This window comes from Plutella xylostella, chromosome Z, assembly GCF_932276165.1.
Source record: "Plutella xylostella chromosome Z, ilPluXylo3.1, whole genome shotgun sequence".
Taxonomy (NCBI): Eukaryota; Metazoa; Arthropoda; class Insecta; order Lepidoptera; family Plutellidae; genus Plutella; species Plutella xylostella.
This window is the reverse complement of record NC_064012.1, coordinates 8,657,193-8,676,973: the sequence shown is the minus strand read 5'-3', so window position 1 is coordinate 8,676,973 and position 19,781 is coordinate 8,657,193.

The window sequence follows — 19,781 nt, the reverse complement described above, 5'->3', positions numbered from 1 at the left end:
CTCTTGGTAGTGATGGTCCTTTCATCAGACTGTCAGACACACTAATTACGAAAATGTCGTACAGATTGAAATGTCAAATGAGCGTGTGCCTCGTAACGTAATTAGCAGATAATTACCACACACATAATTAGCCAATCTTCCATATGGCAAACGGTTATTTACTTAACATTAATGAACCGTCGTAATGAAACCTTCTCTTCGTGTCGATTGGTATAAACTTTGAGTCGTATGACACCATACTTGTCATCTTCATCATAAGTCCGTATTCGTCTGTTTACTGACTGTTCTAATCAATGCCGAAAATAGGCTTCTTCTAATGAGTACCACAACACTCTGTCCTCAGTCTTCCTCATCCAGCCACTGCAGGCTGTCCAAGGTAGGTCCAGCAGGCTGGCAAGCGTCTCACGTTACCGTTTCTAGCCGTTCCAGCATTCTACACTTACAGTAACATACTTAAGTACATAGTAAAAACTAGAAAGTTCTGAGCATATTGTTTGCTAGAAAGTTTTGCGAACGCGGAATAAACTTGAAGATTCTGTATTATACAAATAATTACAAAGCGAATGCTCATCCTCGCTAGATTTGTCTTTATTACGTACTTTCCCTAATTAATTATGAAATGAAAATGATACATTCCTGCAGGAAGTAAGTCAAGACCAAGCGATTTCCTGAACCCTGAACTGTAAGTTTCGGGCATAGTCCGATAAATGATATGAATGCATATGATAATACAAAAGTTTGCTAACCTAATCAAATGAAAACAATATACACTCAGTATTGCAATGAAAACACACCATGACACCAAATATTCATTTTTTTTACATTTATTTTAAAATTTCATCATAATAATTATTTACGGTTTTAGTTGGTAATTTTCTGATGCGCTGTTAAATGTATATCAATGTTGCAGACTTTTTCATGGTTCGCGAGTGTATTTCATATGATTACCAGTGCATGATATTCGGTACTAAAGTGACGATGTATATCCTTTATTCCGTACCTGGCCTATTAAGGATGGGTATTTTTTTTTCTTGTTGTGTGCTCCTATTGCTACGTAAAGTTGAAGCAACCAATAAATTCAAAGTGATGTCATATTTTATTTATAAAAATTGAATCTGGTGATGAATGAATAGAGCGTTGCTATTTCAATTTGGGAATATCTAGTTTTCAATGCGTTTGCGAGTTCTGCGCCAGTAAATACAGTTCGTGTATCATAGACACATGCCTACTGTACCTACCTATCAGAAATATGTAACAGTAAGTACATAACTTTCAGTCACACATCGTCTATTTATGAATAAAAATTAATGTAATGGTAGAATTAAAAAAAAATCAAGTCCATCCCGTTATTGTTTAATCTTATTTACCAATCTAAAACATATCCTTTGTATTTGATATTTGGCACAAACTATTTGTTACGTTTGTCTGATAATGATTCGGCACGTACTTGTACCTTTAAATCACAGGCCACAACAGCCATTATTTAATGTCCAATAGGGTTTAATGTTTACTCATTTCCAGCGTCACGACAGCGTTGCAGCAAAGTACCTCTGAACATGTAAACTCTTCGCAAAAATTGGACCATATTCACTAGAGGATAAGGTTGTTCCTAGATTCGGTTGCTGGACCATGGACAGTTCGCTGGGTGATGTATGTCAACACGGTAATACCACTCTAGGCTATATCACTTTACAGAGCCGTACGCGCGATCTGATTCCCGATTCTATTAAACCATCTAAGCTCAGTTTCAGTTACAGTGAGAGGTGATCAATGTTAAACATACAAGTGTTCTTGAACTGTAACTGCAATTAAGTAACTGTAGAAACATAATGTAACCGTTAATGAGAAAGGCCAAGGATAAAGGCGATCTCTGTTTGCTGATAGTGAGGTGTGAAAAAGTCAACGTCATTAAAAATGCCAGACGACACACCATTCATTTAACATCCCGCGTAGTAGAATGGGCAAGTGAACCGCAGCGCAAAATTTCTATATTTTCATTTCATACTGCGAGCGGCGATACGAGTCCGAAGGGCCGGTCCATAATTGGATTTATCCAATTTCACTCGAACTTGTGCTACTGTCGACACAGCTAATAAAAACCTAGCGCTGTCCTCGCAAGCACACTCGCACTGCTCAATCACCGTATTTCTCCTCGTCATATTTATGCGGATACGATACAAACGCACCAGCCTCTTTGTTTGAATATTTTGTACCGTATCAGTATATTCAGTATTCCTATTCCTATTCACTTTGTCGTGCCGGGATTTAGATATTGATAATATTTTATCTGAACACATTTATGTAGTTTGAACTGACAACTCATGGAGAAGTATTATACGTTTCATAATATTATGATGTCAAAACTATTTTTAGCTCTGAGAATGATGTACTTAATGGTGAACGATTTTATTAAGATTTATAATAAAATTAATTAAAGTTGAATAAGCCATTCATAAGTCATACGCTCATTATTCACTATCGAGCGTGTTGAATCATAATCATAAGTCAATAAAGCTTAGGAACTTAAAATATATTTTATTATTATACAACGTAAAGAGTAAGTAATATTGAGAATTTCCTATAGTAAAAGCCATCAGTCCAATTAGCGATAAAATACGAGTTGGAATAAAAACATGTTTTTCGTGCCAAGGATTGAAGGTATAAATCGACATTACTTCGCTAACAAAAGCTACAATTCCGCGATCTAACCGAATCGCTGGATATTCCGAGCTCCAAATTAACGATAGTCATTATGACGCTTTAGTCGCTAAAAACAAATAAAAATTGTCGCCCGCCTTTTACGGAAAATAAAGGTTCAGAAGCGGATACAATAATTCATTTTTATAAAATATTCATTCTTTTTTAATTAAACGCTTGAAAGAAAAATATAACACTGTCTCATATAACGGTATTTAGAGAGAATATGAAGACTCGTCAAGGTTCTTAAATGATTTAAACGTACCTATAAAGAGGTTACACGCCTGTAGCAAAATATTTGCATAGTTTACTTGACTGAGGCATGCCATACATGATAAAATTATATTATAGAGGTGTAGGTATAACATTCTCTGTATGCAATAGGTACTTAGGTAACTATACATTTTTATACTTTGTGTGTTAAGAATTTTTGAAGTAGTTATTTTGATTCATTGTTATTTTTTGATAAAAGAACGTTACCTTGTAATGGCTAATGATGAACCTTGTACGTACACATCTTTTTTTAACAAACGACGGTTTACAAAGTTGCATAATTTATATTTAGTCAGCTGGCGCTTTCTGGTTTGGGTATTTTATAAAATTTAATAAAATGGCGTGGGTTCGAATTCTGCCATGTACCCAAAAATATATAGAAATAATTAATTAGTACAATAATATCACTTAATCTTACGGTTAAGAAAAAACATCATGAGGAAACCTGCACATCCAGATTCTAGATGAGTACCAAAAGTGAATAGTACTCATTCATTATGTTCGCGTCCTATCACATGAGTATTAATTTAAAAATGTACAGCAAAAAGTCTTGAACCACTGCCCACTGCCGAACTTAGAGTTTTTGCTTTAATTTTCGGTAGGAGGGTCACATTGTCATAAAATCAAAAGTAGATTTCATACAGAGTAGAAGGTGTAAAAAATAAGTGAATCAAATATAGACATGTGAGTCTCATTAGAACCGCTTCTGTAAAATCATTAAATTAATGATAACTTCCATGAATCCGCAATGCATCAAGATCATTAAATTTAATGATTTATTTATATACTCATGACTGTCATGACTAAATGCATTTAATGATATAGGTGTATACTTAGTACTTAAATTTATTGCGTATGTCTATATTTACGTCAGTTATTTTATATCATAATATCTTTGTCTGTAAATATCTGGATCAAGACATCTTTCGTCAAAATAGGTTCAGCAGAGCTGCTACACTTCGTTCGTATCGGAGTTTTAAACTTCAGGTTATATAAAGTTTACTAAAAAACTAGTCTTGAGTTTGTTTGCGCCCTGATGAACAGCTGTTTCCGATAATAAAACTAAATTTATTCTGGTCAAGTAGCGCGAGCAAGCTGGGCTTACTCCGCTTTAGGTTCCGATTCCGTAACTATTTTATTATTATTTTACTTGTCTATTCATCAAGTTTACATTCAGAAGGAAAAGGCAGTATTTTTTAATAGAGATGTAAGATTCTTTATCACTACTATATATTATATTCTTTTACTTTATTTTATACAGTACTTTAAAGTATGAAAGATTGACTTAAAAAGCGTTGCGACTTGACTACTGTAAATGAGTCACTATACATCAAAATTGTATATCCCGAAACGATAAAATTCCTAAGAGACGATCGTAAAGTGAAAACAGAGATTATTTTCAGTAATCTCTCAGTCATAAAAGAGTGAGGAATATTAACTATATAGCTATGTAGTTCTTAAAGAGATTCAAAAAACTTTATTTTTACACACGATATTACTATTTTGAGGCCGTAGTAGCTCATTTAGGTAATTTCCCGCCTCTCACGCCAGAGATGCGGATTCGAATCCCGGCGCCCACCAATTCGCAGTGATGCAGCGTGGTGGGAAATGGTTCAAGCTTAGGAAGGCAATTCAGACCTGGGGGATATGCACTAAGGTTCCATTGGAGACAGCCAGGTTAAGGTACTTACATCCCCACAATGATTAGAATAGAATTACTATATTAGACTTAGTTACTAATTTGTCCATCAAATTATACTTTGACCTTTTGTCGACCGGTGCATATGTCGCAGCCATCTGGTTTAATCTCCTGTTTGATTGAACCTCTAGTCCGTTCATTGGACGGCGCTATTCAGTTGTATGACTAAAGGAAATTCGTCAAGTCGTTGATTGTAACGTTCGACGTCTTGACTGAACGTCATTCAGCGAAGTCGTTGAATGGGATATAGTATAGCAACTTTGTAATGTCTGGTTAGGGTGAACATGACCAGACAAGAGTCAACAAAAAGACTATGTTACAAAGCTCTTATCTCACAAATTAACTAAACAAAAACAATAAACGTAGGTACCTTCATATTGTTGTTCATAATTATCCAGTTACGCCACAATTTTTTCTTTGAAACTATCCGCTCGCGGCGTAATAATAGGTAAATCCATGTTGTCACACTATTTTAACCCAAATAACGCACTTCAAAGCTAATTTATTTGCAAAAAACTAACAATATAGGTGCTTTTTTTGTCCACCACCTGACTGATTTTAAGTCAGCTAACTAGTTGGACGTTTTGTGACGCTTGTACAATCAACGTTCGGCCTAGTCATACAACTGAGTAGCGCCATCCAATGAACGGGCTAGTGGTTCAATCAAACAGGAGATTAAACCAGATGCCTGCGACACATATATTATTATGATTTCATCACAAGCAAATGCGCCTAGTGAAGGACTGCCTTAACGCTCAGTCAAGCAGTCGGCAAATTTGTTACTAAGTAAGTTAGCTAGTATCACGTTGCGGCTCGAGTATTAGATGCAACTGCTTTTACTTGATCAAAGAAACTTGTTCTGTCTCCTTCTTGTTAACTTCAGCGTCCACTTTTGTAGAAAACCCGAACGGCGGGCGGCGGGAAAACATGGAAAAATTCCGGAACTTTTCGGTTCGACTTAAATTCTTTTCAGTATGTTCTAAGCTTGGTAGGTACGGTCAGGTGATGAGAAACCTGACCCCCTCTCATAGTAATAATACTTCTGAAGGAGATCAGGATTCTGTGCCCCTTACTTTTGTCAAAAGTAAGTATCTAAGTAAGTGTATATATAATGGTCTTCGCACATTATTTGAACTTGAACATATGACACAGGGCTTAAATATCAATGTCTAGCATAGAGTCGAGTCGCCGGTGAGTTGTTATAATGTGCGAAGACAATTAGTGTCTCTGATTACGGGGTGAAAGCTTTTGTTCAGAAGAACAACCTTTAGAATATCGTTAAAAAAATGTTATTCCTTCATAGTAAAATATCACGTGACCGAAAAAAAATCTCTTTATAGTTAATTATATTATTATGATAATAAATTATTTTGTTGCCAATTGTCACAACTCAAGTATCAAAAATGTTTTGGGGAAAATTTTAAACATAGTATAATTTAAGGGAAAATAGTGTGATATGGGGAAATTTTATCTTAGCACCGTACACTAGATGTAACATAAGTAGGTATACCTGTTCCTGTACAATATACGAGTACCTACACTGCAAGAATCGTTTTGTGCCAGGAAAATTAAAATCAGGTGCATTGCATTAGTTTATTTGTTTAATTATTTTATAAAGGTCGAATTACTCATTCATCGGATACAATTGTTAATGTAGGCTATCATTATTGTGCGACTTTCGTTTTGCTATTTTAACTTATGATTGAGAATCCCGATACGAAAGAAACCTACAAAATTTATCAAAAATAGAAACATAATTGCATAGTCACATGAAATGAAGACTGTCACTGTCTGTTACTTCTCATATAATAAGTAATTTAGTTGTTTTCTATAGGAGTACACACATTCATGTTCGTAAAATCTCCAACAGTACCGAATATAAATTCAGAGTTTTGACGTTAATCTACGCTAGAGTTAAATGGTGCAAAACACAAAAGTGGATAAGTTTTTCGCAAGCGTAGAAGTCATAAACATTAAACTACTACATATCATACTATACCTATTATCATCAGCATTAGTTGGATGGTTGGATCAAAGATCGTAATAAAATGTGAGTGTCTTTGTCCACTGCGACAGACAGGACCCAGGGGCACTAGCGCGAAGTCAAAATGAAAAACAACATTTACGCAGCAATTAGGAAAATCTTTGTCAAAACAAGTTCGCGATAGGTACACTGTGGCCACGTGGTCCCACTGGCCTAGTCCGATAGCCACTTTTGATTGTTATTGTAAGGATTAGGTTATTATGGAAGAAAAATTAACCCAGTAATAACTAAATAAAGACTTACTATGAATAAATAGAGCCCCATTATAGTGAGTTACCTAGCCAAATGAGTGACTTCATTAAATCAGAACATAGGTATAACAACAGAGAGAACATACATACATATGTACATAATAATTATGCTCACGACTGCAAACCCCGAAGGGGTAGTCAGAGGTGACTCGCAAGCGAGTCACCCGCTTTTCGCTGTACATTTGTACTCACTTGATAGGTCGCGAGCCGTACCGCCGAGAGAACAGCTAGCAGTAAATAAAATAATGATCAAACAGCACACATTAGACGTGGAGATCAAAAAGTCGTCGCTAACGTAAGTATTAATTTGCAGGAGGAAGTTTGTTCATACAGCAGCGACCGGCCGCGCTAATGGCGGACAAGGATCGAACTTGTCGACAGTAAATTAACACCGCAAACGATGTCAAGACATTATTAAGTTTGTTCAACAATGTGGAAGTAAAATTCGTTAGGTATATAAACTTACATAAACAAAGTGGTATATTAAGCCGAAACGTAGCTAGCCATTCTGAACCACGTTTGAGAAATTCTAAAAAAAACGCCAAGTTGAGCAAAAACCACCATACCATCCTTTTTTCGAAGCAGTTCCGGCTATTTTTGACCCGCGACTTTCTTGTGTTGTGTTGTTGTAAAAAGAACTAGATGTCTGGATTTTCAGTATATACCTACAATTACGCATTGCATAAAAACTCTTCAAATTGCATTCAATTTGAACCAGTAGTAAGAATTGTAAATTGTCATAGTTCATTTCTGGAAACAACTCCATCGATCATCATTATATCAGTAAAATAATTGGCTGGCTGCGAGCGCTGTATTGCTCTATTATTATGAAATCCGATTTACCGTCGCCGCGTAGCAAGCTACTACGACGTACACCGTAGCAAGCTACTACGACGTAGCGCCGTAGCAAGGTACTACGACGCGGCGTAGCGCTGCAATTATCACACTTCCTAGCTTCGCAGCATTTTCATCGCCACTCCTCGCTCATTTTAAGGATTCTGTTGTTTTTTGCTAAATCTTCAGTGTTGAATTAAAATATAAAAACTACAATATAATGTTCAAGTACCTAAGTACTCGTTGTGGAAATAGTTATTGAGATTCACTAGCAACAAAAAAATCAAGTCTCCTTTGTGGAATGATTTTGAAGACACTTAGTACTTACCTGAATATTGTATAATATGTACGTAAGAGAGACTATTTGTATCAGTATTTTGCATCAGGTTGCAGTTCCATTTAATTGAGTCAGTTGCTGGCAACTAACATCCTTAGCACTCTAACACAGAATAGAATGGGTTTTACTATTTAAACTTAATCTGTGTTACTAACAAGCTACTTCAAGAAAGCAAGTAATAGACTCTCGGTCAATATGTTCTACAATAGGAATGTTTTCAATATGTCTGAAAGCTTTAGCTTTGAATCAGCCAAATATACCTAGTCCATTTATAGATTCATGATTTTTCAAGTTTTATTATTATCGCATAAAATATAACAATTACTACTTTCTTTCATTAGGTCGCTCTTTTAAACGGTTACTTAACATTATCCATACTTTTATGTTTTTTTAGATAATTATGCAATTAAAATCGCGAATGTTTAATAAAAGAGTTTGCACATAATATGAATCCCAATAATAGAATCAACAGCAACACAACTATTTTTTTATGTAAATTATAATAAGTACTAAACAATAATTATGTTTTCAAGTACCTAAATTAAAATATCAAGTACGCGTATTAAGATAAATTTCATTCATTAACTTCTATGATAACTTCCTACCAAACCATTCCATCTTCTGAGCAATTACAAACCATGATATTGTAATTACGGAGGAAGATAATTACTGTAGTATTTAATCCAGTTCTGGCGGGTTACAGCAACAGCTGGCAACTTGGGAGTTGTTAGTGCGCGTTGCGGCGGATTTACATACCTTAGAACTGTCAAAACCTTAGTTTCCGATGCGGTATTTATAGTTATGACAAGATTAACGCTTCCATAATCAGTATGATTGTGTGTTTCCCCTGTAACCTCTACAGCAGCGGTCGCTCTAAGGCTTAGCGTACCCATTTGCAGATCCGGATTATTCAGGATTACAGAAGTGATTCATTAGTCGTATTTGAGTGGAGCTCCCGAACCTACGGTGTTTGATTGTATCAAAGCCATTCTAGTGTTCTAGGCTGTGGCGAACCCGAGCGGTTTAATTCCGGAAAAGCATGCTTGTCCTGAGTAATCATGTGAGATGATAGCCGAGGTAGCACGGTGTAATGGATGTGTGATTGTTCTATTGATCTCAGCCCATCTCGTAAGGGGAGTAGCATTGTTCCTTGAGCGAGCTGCATTAATTGACCAACATGTGCACATGACAATGACAACCGCATACGTGCTGACAAACTAAACATTATTTAATTTCATATATAAACCTAGTTCTTAGAAATCTACGTATAGAATTTGAGGAAAATGGGGACGTAATACTTAGTTGGTTGTTGTGTTTGAAGGTAGTAGATTCGCGTGGGAGTGCGGGGGAGGTTGTATCAGGTTCTGTTACACCATCTTGAGGAAATTCAGATGCAGCCGTGCGAAAGGTTTCAAGCTTGTTATAATTTATATAATAGATCATTAAAAGACGTTTAGCGCACATACATACCAGAGAGATTTGCAACGTTATAGTTTTTATTTTATTACTAGCTGTTCTCTGCCTTAGAAAGTTATCTTTGCCTTAAAAAGTTTTCCCGTGGGAATTAAAAGTAAAAAGTAACCTATATGTCAGGCAACTCCATAATTTCATTAAAATCGGTTCAGCCGTTTTTATAGATGTAACATTTAGGTGGTTTTTCCACCGCACAACTTCAACCTCAGAGTTATAACATACGTTTGACAGGCCACTAAACACGTTTAACATTTGGTGAAAGTCAAGCTCCTATTTCTAAAGCTGGTATTGTTAGTGGATAGAAAATGTCCTCGTTACGGCGAAGGTGTCTCCCAGATGGTCTGAGGTGGCATTGTCTCTGACAGGTGCTAATAAACAACCAGCCATTGCCACCAGCAATCGACTGCTAGAGAGCTAATTCTCGTGTTTAAAAGACAATTCCAAAACTATTCCAATGTGTTTTCATGTATATCAGTTGATATTGAGAGCATAACGCTTTTAATACAATAGCCGTATTGTATACTTATTCATATTTATAAATAGCTATAATACAGGGTGAGCGTCGAATTACAAAACGTTTCTGATACCTTTGCGGAAATTAATCCTAGTGTCATTTTGGCCGTAGAACTGTGTTTGTGACCCGAGAATGACACCTCACATGTCACCCAGTAATTCTGGAATCTCCTTGCGGCTATTTATTCCAGAAAAGAGTATTACTATAGATACTCACCTACTCGTGGAGAATTAATGCTAGTCTCTCTGTGACAAATGCGCCTATATGCGTATGTCGTTTCGTATCGCCCTAAAAGGTTTTTCTATTCCTTTATCCAATGTCCAATTTGTCTACGACGAAATTCGTCAAAATTTTCTTAAATATAAAACAAGAACTCCAGAGGTGCATATTTAAGGAAATGTATAACTATTTATGGGTACGCACTTACCTACCAATGGTATGCTATTCCAGTAAGGACCGTTATGACGACCTTAATAAAATTAAATTATGTACAGAAATGTTTTAAAAATGTAACTTACTTAGAAATATATGAAAATATATAATTTAACACTGCTTTTCCAGAAGAGGTTTCAAATTATGAGCGAAACGCGGTTCAGCACTCTGCCTACAGTTGTAGTGGTCTATTTTTCCGTCTAAACAGTTGTTAAATGTTTTCTTTAAAAGGGTACAGATGTCGGGAATCTCACAGGCTTTCAACCAAAGACTTAAATGAGAAAAGCTTACTCAGAGTCTTAGCGTAAGCTTTTTATTGTACTCCTACTTTGTCCACAGGATAAATAAAGATAATAATGTATGTTTGAAGATTTCTGAATACAAATGTATTATTATTTATAAAGAAGGCAACGGACGGTATTTTAATCCGTTGGACTGACAACTTCCTGTGTCAGTAATCATGGCCGGATATGGTTGTAGAAATCCAGCAGTGGACGATTGATGGCAGATGATCATATTTGTGAAAGTTAATAATTAATGCTAATAATTGACAACATTTCAAAATTTTATACAGTTGAAATTCGAAAACCATTTAGAGATATGGCTCTAATATTCACAAAAAAAAATGTTTCCGATTTTTCTATTGATTTATTTCAGAGAAAAACATAAAAATCTAAATTATCATTCGTGACATCACGATGTGGCATAATAATTAAACGCGCTTTTACTTCTAAAACATGAACAAAAAAAAAACATGTTATGTCACTTTGACAATGACAATGACAAACATCACTCAAATGTCTGTCACTTTTATGTGTCCTTGTCAATGACGGAAGTTCGTGATTGGTCCTTGCCACAAAATAAAGTTGAAGTTGAAGTTGATTGGTCCTTTGTTCATGTCAAGTTAATGTCATCCAACTTTTTTTTTTAGGTTAGGCAGGCAACGAAAATATTTTTATCCAAAGCCTCTACGTGACGTCACTCATACTATAAATATTTTGAACTTTGAAATTAAAAAAATATATTAAAACATTGAAATATTAAGAAATAAAAAAATACGGGTCATCTAAATTTGTGATATCTCGTCGAAAATAAAATAAAATCGGTGAGCATTTTATTTGAAATGTTGTCAATTGTAGTCAATGTTAACTTCAAAAATAATCTATTTCGCCATTTAGGTATACGTATATGAGGTGGGGAAATTCGTATTTTTTATACTTAAATTAAATATTTTACGAACGTGAACTACCTCAACCACAAACAGGATAAGGGTAAGATATTAATAGCCATTTCAGGAAATGATCAATGTGACTGAAATGACCAACATCAGGGACGTCGGTAGTAGGAAATAGTAATCATATCGTGTAATCATCATTGCTACAATTCGAGAAATTCGGCCGGCAGGAATTTGAAATTAGAATCCATAATTTCAAACCACGAAACACGGAACGAGCGGATCAGCAGAAAAGGTTGATGGTAGTGATCAGCCGTCCCGGGATCAATTCCGACCGGTCCGATATTCATTGATCATTAAACACAAGTTACTCAGATAGTACATATTATGGGTGTCCCTGAAAGTACTAGAACTACCAAAAGAAGTCATCCGATGTTGTTTGGCTCTCTCTAAATTTTTTTCTAAATGAAAAACTTCGATTCTGTTTTTTTATTATGTTTATTGTATGAATCAAACGAAACAATATAATGGTAACAAGGAATAAGTATCATCAATATGAGGTAGTATTTTCATTACTTTTGAAACCATCTTTGTAACCTACATTTTTTGTTCATTATTGTCCATTCGTGTACCTAACTACTTTGTTTCCCAACACGTGGGTACTTTGGCGAAATCCTGAGTATAATAATATATTATGATGGTCTTTGCAAAGTAATAATTGTTCCAAATCACGAACTAGCCTTCGGGTAGCGGGTACACAATTGCTTTTTAATAACGTACAATACAACATATTGTGTTATGTATAGGTATTTCTTACTACAAAGAAATGGTGCTAACGTTGAAAATGATTTATGAACATACATAATTATCATGTAGGTGTGCAGTGATATAAACATACTTTCTACTAAATCTAACTACCTAGTTAGGAATTTGATAATCATCATAAAATAGTACTTATAGGTACAGTTATGTAACTCTTTACATGAAACGGTGATTATTGATTTTTGCGAAAGCAGACTTGGCCCTATGATGGTCATGGATAGTATAGTACGTATGTCGGGAAAGAAGTATTGACGTCACCTGCCTTCTGTTTTAAGTGCTGTAATAAAATGTTATACTACGTATAAAACAAAAGCTCTAATTGTAGGTTTTTAGTCATTTCATTTTGTCCTAGCAAGTTTCCGGACTAACATTAAATGAAATTCCTGAAGCACATGTACGTAAAAAACAGGGGAATTTTATTATTCGTTCCCAACAGTGATAACAACTACCTCCGGGATCAAGCGAGGTAACTTTATACATCATGTGTGCCTCGGACTAATCCTCGCCTGAATATGCGGATATATTATGAAATAAAATATAAGTACCAAACTACTCATACTTATTTCGTATTTAAAAATTAATAAATATTAAAATAATCTAAATTAAATAAAAAACTTCAGTCTGAATGGCCAACGCACGCACAGCCGAACCGAGCAGAACATAATCCTGAAACTTGCAGGGATTGTTTTTTGTATGACGTGGGTGCCTACATCATACTTAGAAACGATTTAGCTAAGAGCGATAAGGTTTTCCACTATTATGCTATGTAGTGTGATGCTGATGATAAACAAATAAATAAAATAGAAACATTTCTACGGGTCTAAGGATGTACATCAAAGTTAAACGAGCGCCAAAAGACGAAAATATGCTGCTTCAATATTTGCGCTGCGGAGACCAGATTCTAATAACTTGAATATTTGGGGATATACGAGCCCAATTAATGTTTACTTTCCAAATTGGAAAAATAATTGCCGATTCTTTCGTCTATATATGAATGTATATTGTATACAGAAGGGTACCTTTATTAAACCAAATAGGGATGACTTAGGCCCACTTGCGTGGATCACAGGGTTAAAAATATAAACTCAGAGGTAACTAACTCAGGGTTAACTTTGTAAAATTTTAACCCGGACTTTTGATTGCGCTAATGGAAAATAACCCTGAGTTAGCTAACCTGACGTTTCTTTTTGCACTCTGTGAATCTATGTCCCGTTCCAGGCTGAAAGGGACCAAGTTTCTATTGCCGTAAAAAACATTGTCTTCTATCTCACCTCACGTCCTTGGATAAAACTATCCCTCTCTATTTCCATTTTCGCAATCTGTCAGTAATTTGTATTTTGTTTACAAAGTGTCATATTTGTGATTTCCTTGTAGATATACATTACGAAAATTATAAAAAATTTAAAAGAAGCGGCGGTAGCTCAGTCGGGTAAGCGCTCGCTTCTCACACAAAAGATGCGTGTTTGGATCCTAGCGCAGACATACCAATGAGTTCTTTGGAATTTAAGTACAATGTGTGGCAACTTACTACCACACATTCTACTTACCACAAAACGTTCAAGAACCTTATCATAAGCAGCTCTCTTCAATTTAACCGTACCAGCAAGCAATACTCAACCAATAACAACAGCAAGTATTGATTTTATTGAACACATCCCGGGTGCAAGTTGTGCTTTAGATAACAGCAAAGATAGCCCTGAAAAGAGCTGTTTCTGGAAACAAAGAGGGAGTTCCGAAAATAACAGTTCAGCAAGCTCAAGCAAGCAGCAGCAGCGACCACCACCGTCACCGCGGCAGCTCGGAGAGGAGAGCCTCCGACAGCGCAGAAAAGGAACGAGTCCCCGTGCATTCCCAACGCCACGAGTATTTAAGTTAGCACCGCGCGTATAAGTAGGCTTATTTTCTGTAAATAAATTATTATTATTCTGTCCACTCTGAGTATTATTTTCTACCTACTCTACGCAATATCTCCAAAAATGTATACCATAGCTCTTACGGTGAAAAAAACATCGTGATCTAGATGTGTACCCTAAAGTGCATTGTACTCTTTCAAAAACGGCGATACGGCATCACGTGAGTACCAAAATGTACAGCGAAAAGTGGGTGAGTCACCTCTGAGTAACTACATTACAGTCATAGTCGTGAGCATATATGTATGTAACCACACCATCGTGCTCTTAATTTCACAAGTGGGACCATTTGCTACTTTGCTAGATAGTGGAAAAATATAAGAATGATGAGTTAATCATCATAATCAAACATTTCCAACGAATACAAGAATATTGATAAAAACCTTTTCTTTTGACGTAAGCCGGGTTAGCGTCTTAACCCTCCAATATTGGGGGGTTAAATATTTAAGAGTTTATCCCAAGGTTAGCGCTCATATTTCAGCGATGCAAGACAAATTAATAATCTAACCCTCCTTATGTCAAATATCTCCGAGTTAATTCGCTAACCCAGGTCTGCGCAAGTGGACCTAGGGGGACATTTATTTTTAAACAACTTTTTCATCGCTTTGGAAAGTGTTTGCCATTTGTCGTACCCAATATGTTACAGGCATTATAAAGTTCGGATAAGGCTAAATGGGAATGCAATATGTCTTCTATTTATGTTTGTTTACGTGGGTATACCAAACTTTTCTACTCTCAACAGAAAACGGCTGAGTATTATAAAATTCACGAATTTTATTTCTCCTTTCCTACTGAATTCATTAAAAGTTTTCGTCTCAAACCCGTAGCTCATCTAAATATTTATTCGTTAAAGTTATGCATTACAAATTTACAATACAATTGAAAAGAAAGTAGTACAAACGTGTACACTCTGAATTATTACATTATGATCTGCAGTACGAGTAGCTTTAACATTATAAATAATAAGTAGGTACGTATATTATTTATGTGACATTATATTTCTCAAATGATTCCATTTATTTGTTCTTTAGTATCATATGCTTATAATTATGTTTGATTTTAATATTTTTTATAAAATGCCATTGCGCCAACCCATAATATAGTATATTTTTTGTCAACTAATTAATAAAGTATTTTTTAATCCACAGTTCATTATGTAGACCTAATACGTAATTTATATTTCGTTACGTTTATAAATCCGTGTAAGTAATATTTCATCCCGTAGTAGTTTATTAACGAAAGTTCCAGAATCACACAACAGTCCAGAAAAACCACGGCTTCTCAAAGTACCATGTCCTCATTTCGGCAACCAGTGACCGAGCCCCATCTGCGTGACTTAAGTCGAGTTTAAACCGGGTTTAAAGGTGTAAATAATTAGCATGCAGTTTTAGGAATTTCGTGTTTTACCTCAAGTTAATTAAGCCTTCGTTTAATATTGAAGGGAATACCTACTCATGAAATAATTTTGAATAAGCCGCTTTACGCTAGTATATCAAGTGTATTATAATAATGTTTTGCCCTTTGATTATAAGGTTTTTCCAGCAATCGATCACATAAAAATACTATTCTGATTTATCAGAATGGAAAGTTCTTTACGTGGTATGTGCGTAATGTGCGTTGTTTGACGTAGTCGTAACGGAACTTGTGTAATAACATGCACGGGTTGAACAGAGAAAAACAATAGAAAAGTTGATGAAAAACAGATCTATAAGGGTGACTATTAAAGGCAGTAAACGTAGTATACATTTATTTGTTTGATACCCATCCGTTATTGACAGAATTATATCATAAAAGTTCTAATAAAATCTAAAATTACTAGCACAACATATCGAATACGGGATTAAACTTCGATTTCTAGAGTATAAATTTTTCCATCATAATATTTCTAGCAAAACCGGCGATGCGGATTCGGGCAATCCGTTAATTGTTCCCGGAATCGATATTGATAAAATCGTTTTAACAAATTCACGAATTGACCCATGCGGAGACAAAATGAGAGGGTTACTCTATACTAACGAAAAACGAATGAACGAGATTTGGTTTGCAATCGGAACGTTTAATACAACGAGGTAGAGTCGTGACTCTTGTAACAGCGCTCTGAAACTTAGGTTTTCGCCATATAGAGTGACCCCTCTGGAACGCAAGCAGTGTGACGTCACTCTATCATGTCATATGTCAGGTCATGCCTTGTCACTGCGCGCTACTCATCCCTTGTCATCGCATAAAGAAAGAAGAAAACCTTTACAGGATGTAATTCCACAATACTGAAAGCTCAAGATAGATGAAGTGTAGTCAGTAACTTTTACAAAATTTGTTACACATAAATATCCAGCTACACCAATTGAGAACAAAAAGTACCCAAATCAATAAAATATTAAATATAAGGCATACGTATAACGTACATCATAGTCATCCTACCTAAATTCGTACATATTATATTTCCCCCATACAAAATTTAGCTAAACAAAAACTAACAATCCTTATTCTTAATTCTGTTTTCTGTAACGCAAGTTTGGGTCCCATGAGGCTTTTGTTCCACCCTGTACGAAGTTCCTGACTGCCGAAACCGCTCTGTCACCTCCAGATCCATCACTTACGGGTTCCCAGTAAGGAAATTGACGAATTTTCTTTTGCATACACGGATCAGATAAGCCCAATGGGCCATGAACGGCGGTCGGTAATACGAGCATGTACTATATCTACTGGCAAATCAAGCGAAATTCACAGTTCGATTTCACAAGATAATCTGGCTACCACGGCGAGTGTTGTATGTATGGAGTAAACAAATATGTAGGATATGTAGGGTGTGGACTAAACTAATTCATACAATCGTACGGGGTGATAGAATAACACAAACATATACTTTTGCATACTGTACTCAGTGGTAACCACATGGGTTGCGTGTACGATCACTACGAACGAAAAGTCAAGTAAACCCATGGTAGACACACAAGTAGTAACAAATTATACCGTCGAAGCCTCGTTAGGCTCACACTCTTATAATAATATGTTTTAGTTAAACCTACCTATGTAAACACAAAACCTCTACAGGGTGTTGCAAAAAGCTTATACTAAACCGTGCTTATACTACATGTGCAGCATGGTATATCTAATCCCGAAACTGAAATCTGAATTTCAAATTTCTATGGAAAATGATAATTTTTATCGCGAATTTTGATTTCTAGTTCGGGCTTAGATATACCATGCTGCACACATAGATTTCAGATTAGTATACCCTTTCTACAACACCCTGTATGTGTATAATGGGAATCATGAATCATTACTGAATTTTGTTGATTAGCAAAATTATTAACCCTGAATACCTACCTATTATGTGCAAAAACCGCAAGCAGCCGCAATTTATAACTGATATGAATTACTTTAATTAATATTTACTATAATAAAATTGTGATTCATTGCACTGCAATATATCACTCGCTCTGATGTTTTGATGCAAAAGAGAATGTGAGGCTTGAAAAATAAAATAAAATGAGAGTTTTGTCCAGCAGCGCGAGTTTAGATGAGTTTTTAGTTGCGTAGAGTAGAATCGTTAGCTCGTCTGCTACATGTGTCTATACTTGTTTTGATATACGAAAAGCTCCTATTTTTTAATCAAATGGACAACTTTTCGATTGGTATAAAATTTGGGATCCTGTTAAAGTTGAAACTGTAAAATTGGCTAATAAGTAATTCACATGAACGAGCTTCGGAAGTAGCTTCACTACCACATAATCTACGGTGCAGTCACATAACTAAATTATATTTACAATACTTAGTATAGTATAGTATAGTTATATAAATTAGCAAGATAAATATAAAGAATAAGCAAAACAGAAATTATGTTTTCTTTGCCCCGCCGTAGCCTGTAGCCGGTAATAATTCCCAGTAAAATGTTCAGCCAGAGTTCAAGAAAAGTGTTTTCTAGTATTTATAAACAAGCCGCCATTAGCTTGCTTTATTCTTTTAAGTTTTGTTTGTATAAATCGTAATTAACTTTTTTGCTCAAACATTTTGAAGTAGTCAGATATTTTTGCCATTGTTTAGCTTTTGTTTTTATTTAGATATAAGTAGGCTTTTAAAAATATACAGGTAAATTATATAAATATTGAATAGATAAATAATTTACATTTAACATTTTTTTTACCATCCTTACTAATCGCACTATACATATTATTCACTCGCGAGCAATTAATAGTTCCAGTAGCATAGTAACTTACCATATGGGTGGAACTTTTTCATTGCTCGCGTGTTTATAAATATAATAAAGTTACCCTAACCTAGGTCAAACCTTATAAACCTTATGAAACCATAGTATGAACGCAGCAGCTTTGGATAATACTCCTGACACGATTAGGTATCATCCTTTTTACCGCTATTTAAATACCATTGTTGACATAGAATTGCTACGCTAATGGCGGGAGAGCTATAGCATTAGCGACCGAAGTAGTATTAGACGGGAAGCAAATTGCTACCTTAATTTAAGCTTTCCAATTAGTATTGCGAGCAGCTAAAGAGCTGCTGTTGAAAATAGAAAATTGCTTTCCTGATAAGCGTTGTCCACTCCGTTACATTTTCAGCTTTTAGTGCTTCGGTAACTTGTTTCTGATTGTGAGATATTTTTACCCGAAAATACAGTTGACCTAACGTAGCATTTATAATATTTGTAGTACATTCATGATCATAGTCGTATACACTTTTCTTTGTACGAGTATTCGAGTATAAAACTAAAATTTTACTCGACATATCAATGTTTTTTCTACTTTAAAGAAGCCCTATGGCTTCTTTAAAGTAAGAACTTTACAAAGCAAAAAAGAAACTGACCGCAATTTTTTTATTCTCAAACCGTTTCAAGTTCAACCTAATGTAGCATCCATTATTCCTACCTATTAACAGTGAATAAAATCACAAATCTAACTGATCTAATTCAAAAAAGAGATCAGTATGGTAGGAGTGGGGTGTTATTTGTCAAGACGTTTCTTTTGGACTGACACTTAAAAATTAAATAATTATAGTTCGTACAAACAACCTCCTACATAAAAACCTGCATAATTTTATCAATCACCCAATAATCAAATATTTTTTTCTGTAAGATAACTCCCTAAGCTCTGTTAAGTAAAATAATATTACTTAAACTTCCTACAGTTAAAATATTACACAATGTAGAAAAAAAAAAACCTTTTTCACTTACAAATTCAAGTGGACGCATTTAAAAACGTGCTTTAACCACTATTTGCAAAAGAATGCAGTGTGATTGTGTAAAATAAAATCCTCCTTTTAAGTTTTACCTAGCATTATTCTTTGGCATGGGGCCAAAATCGCGC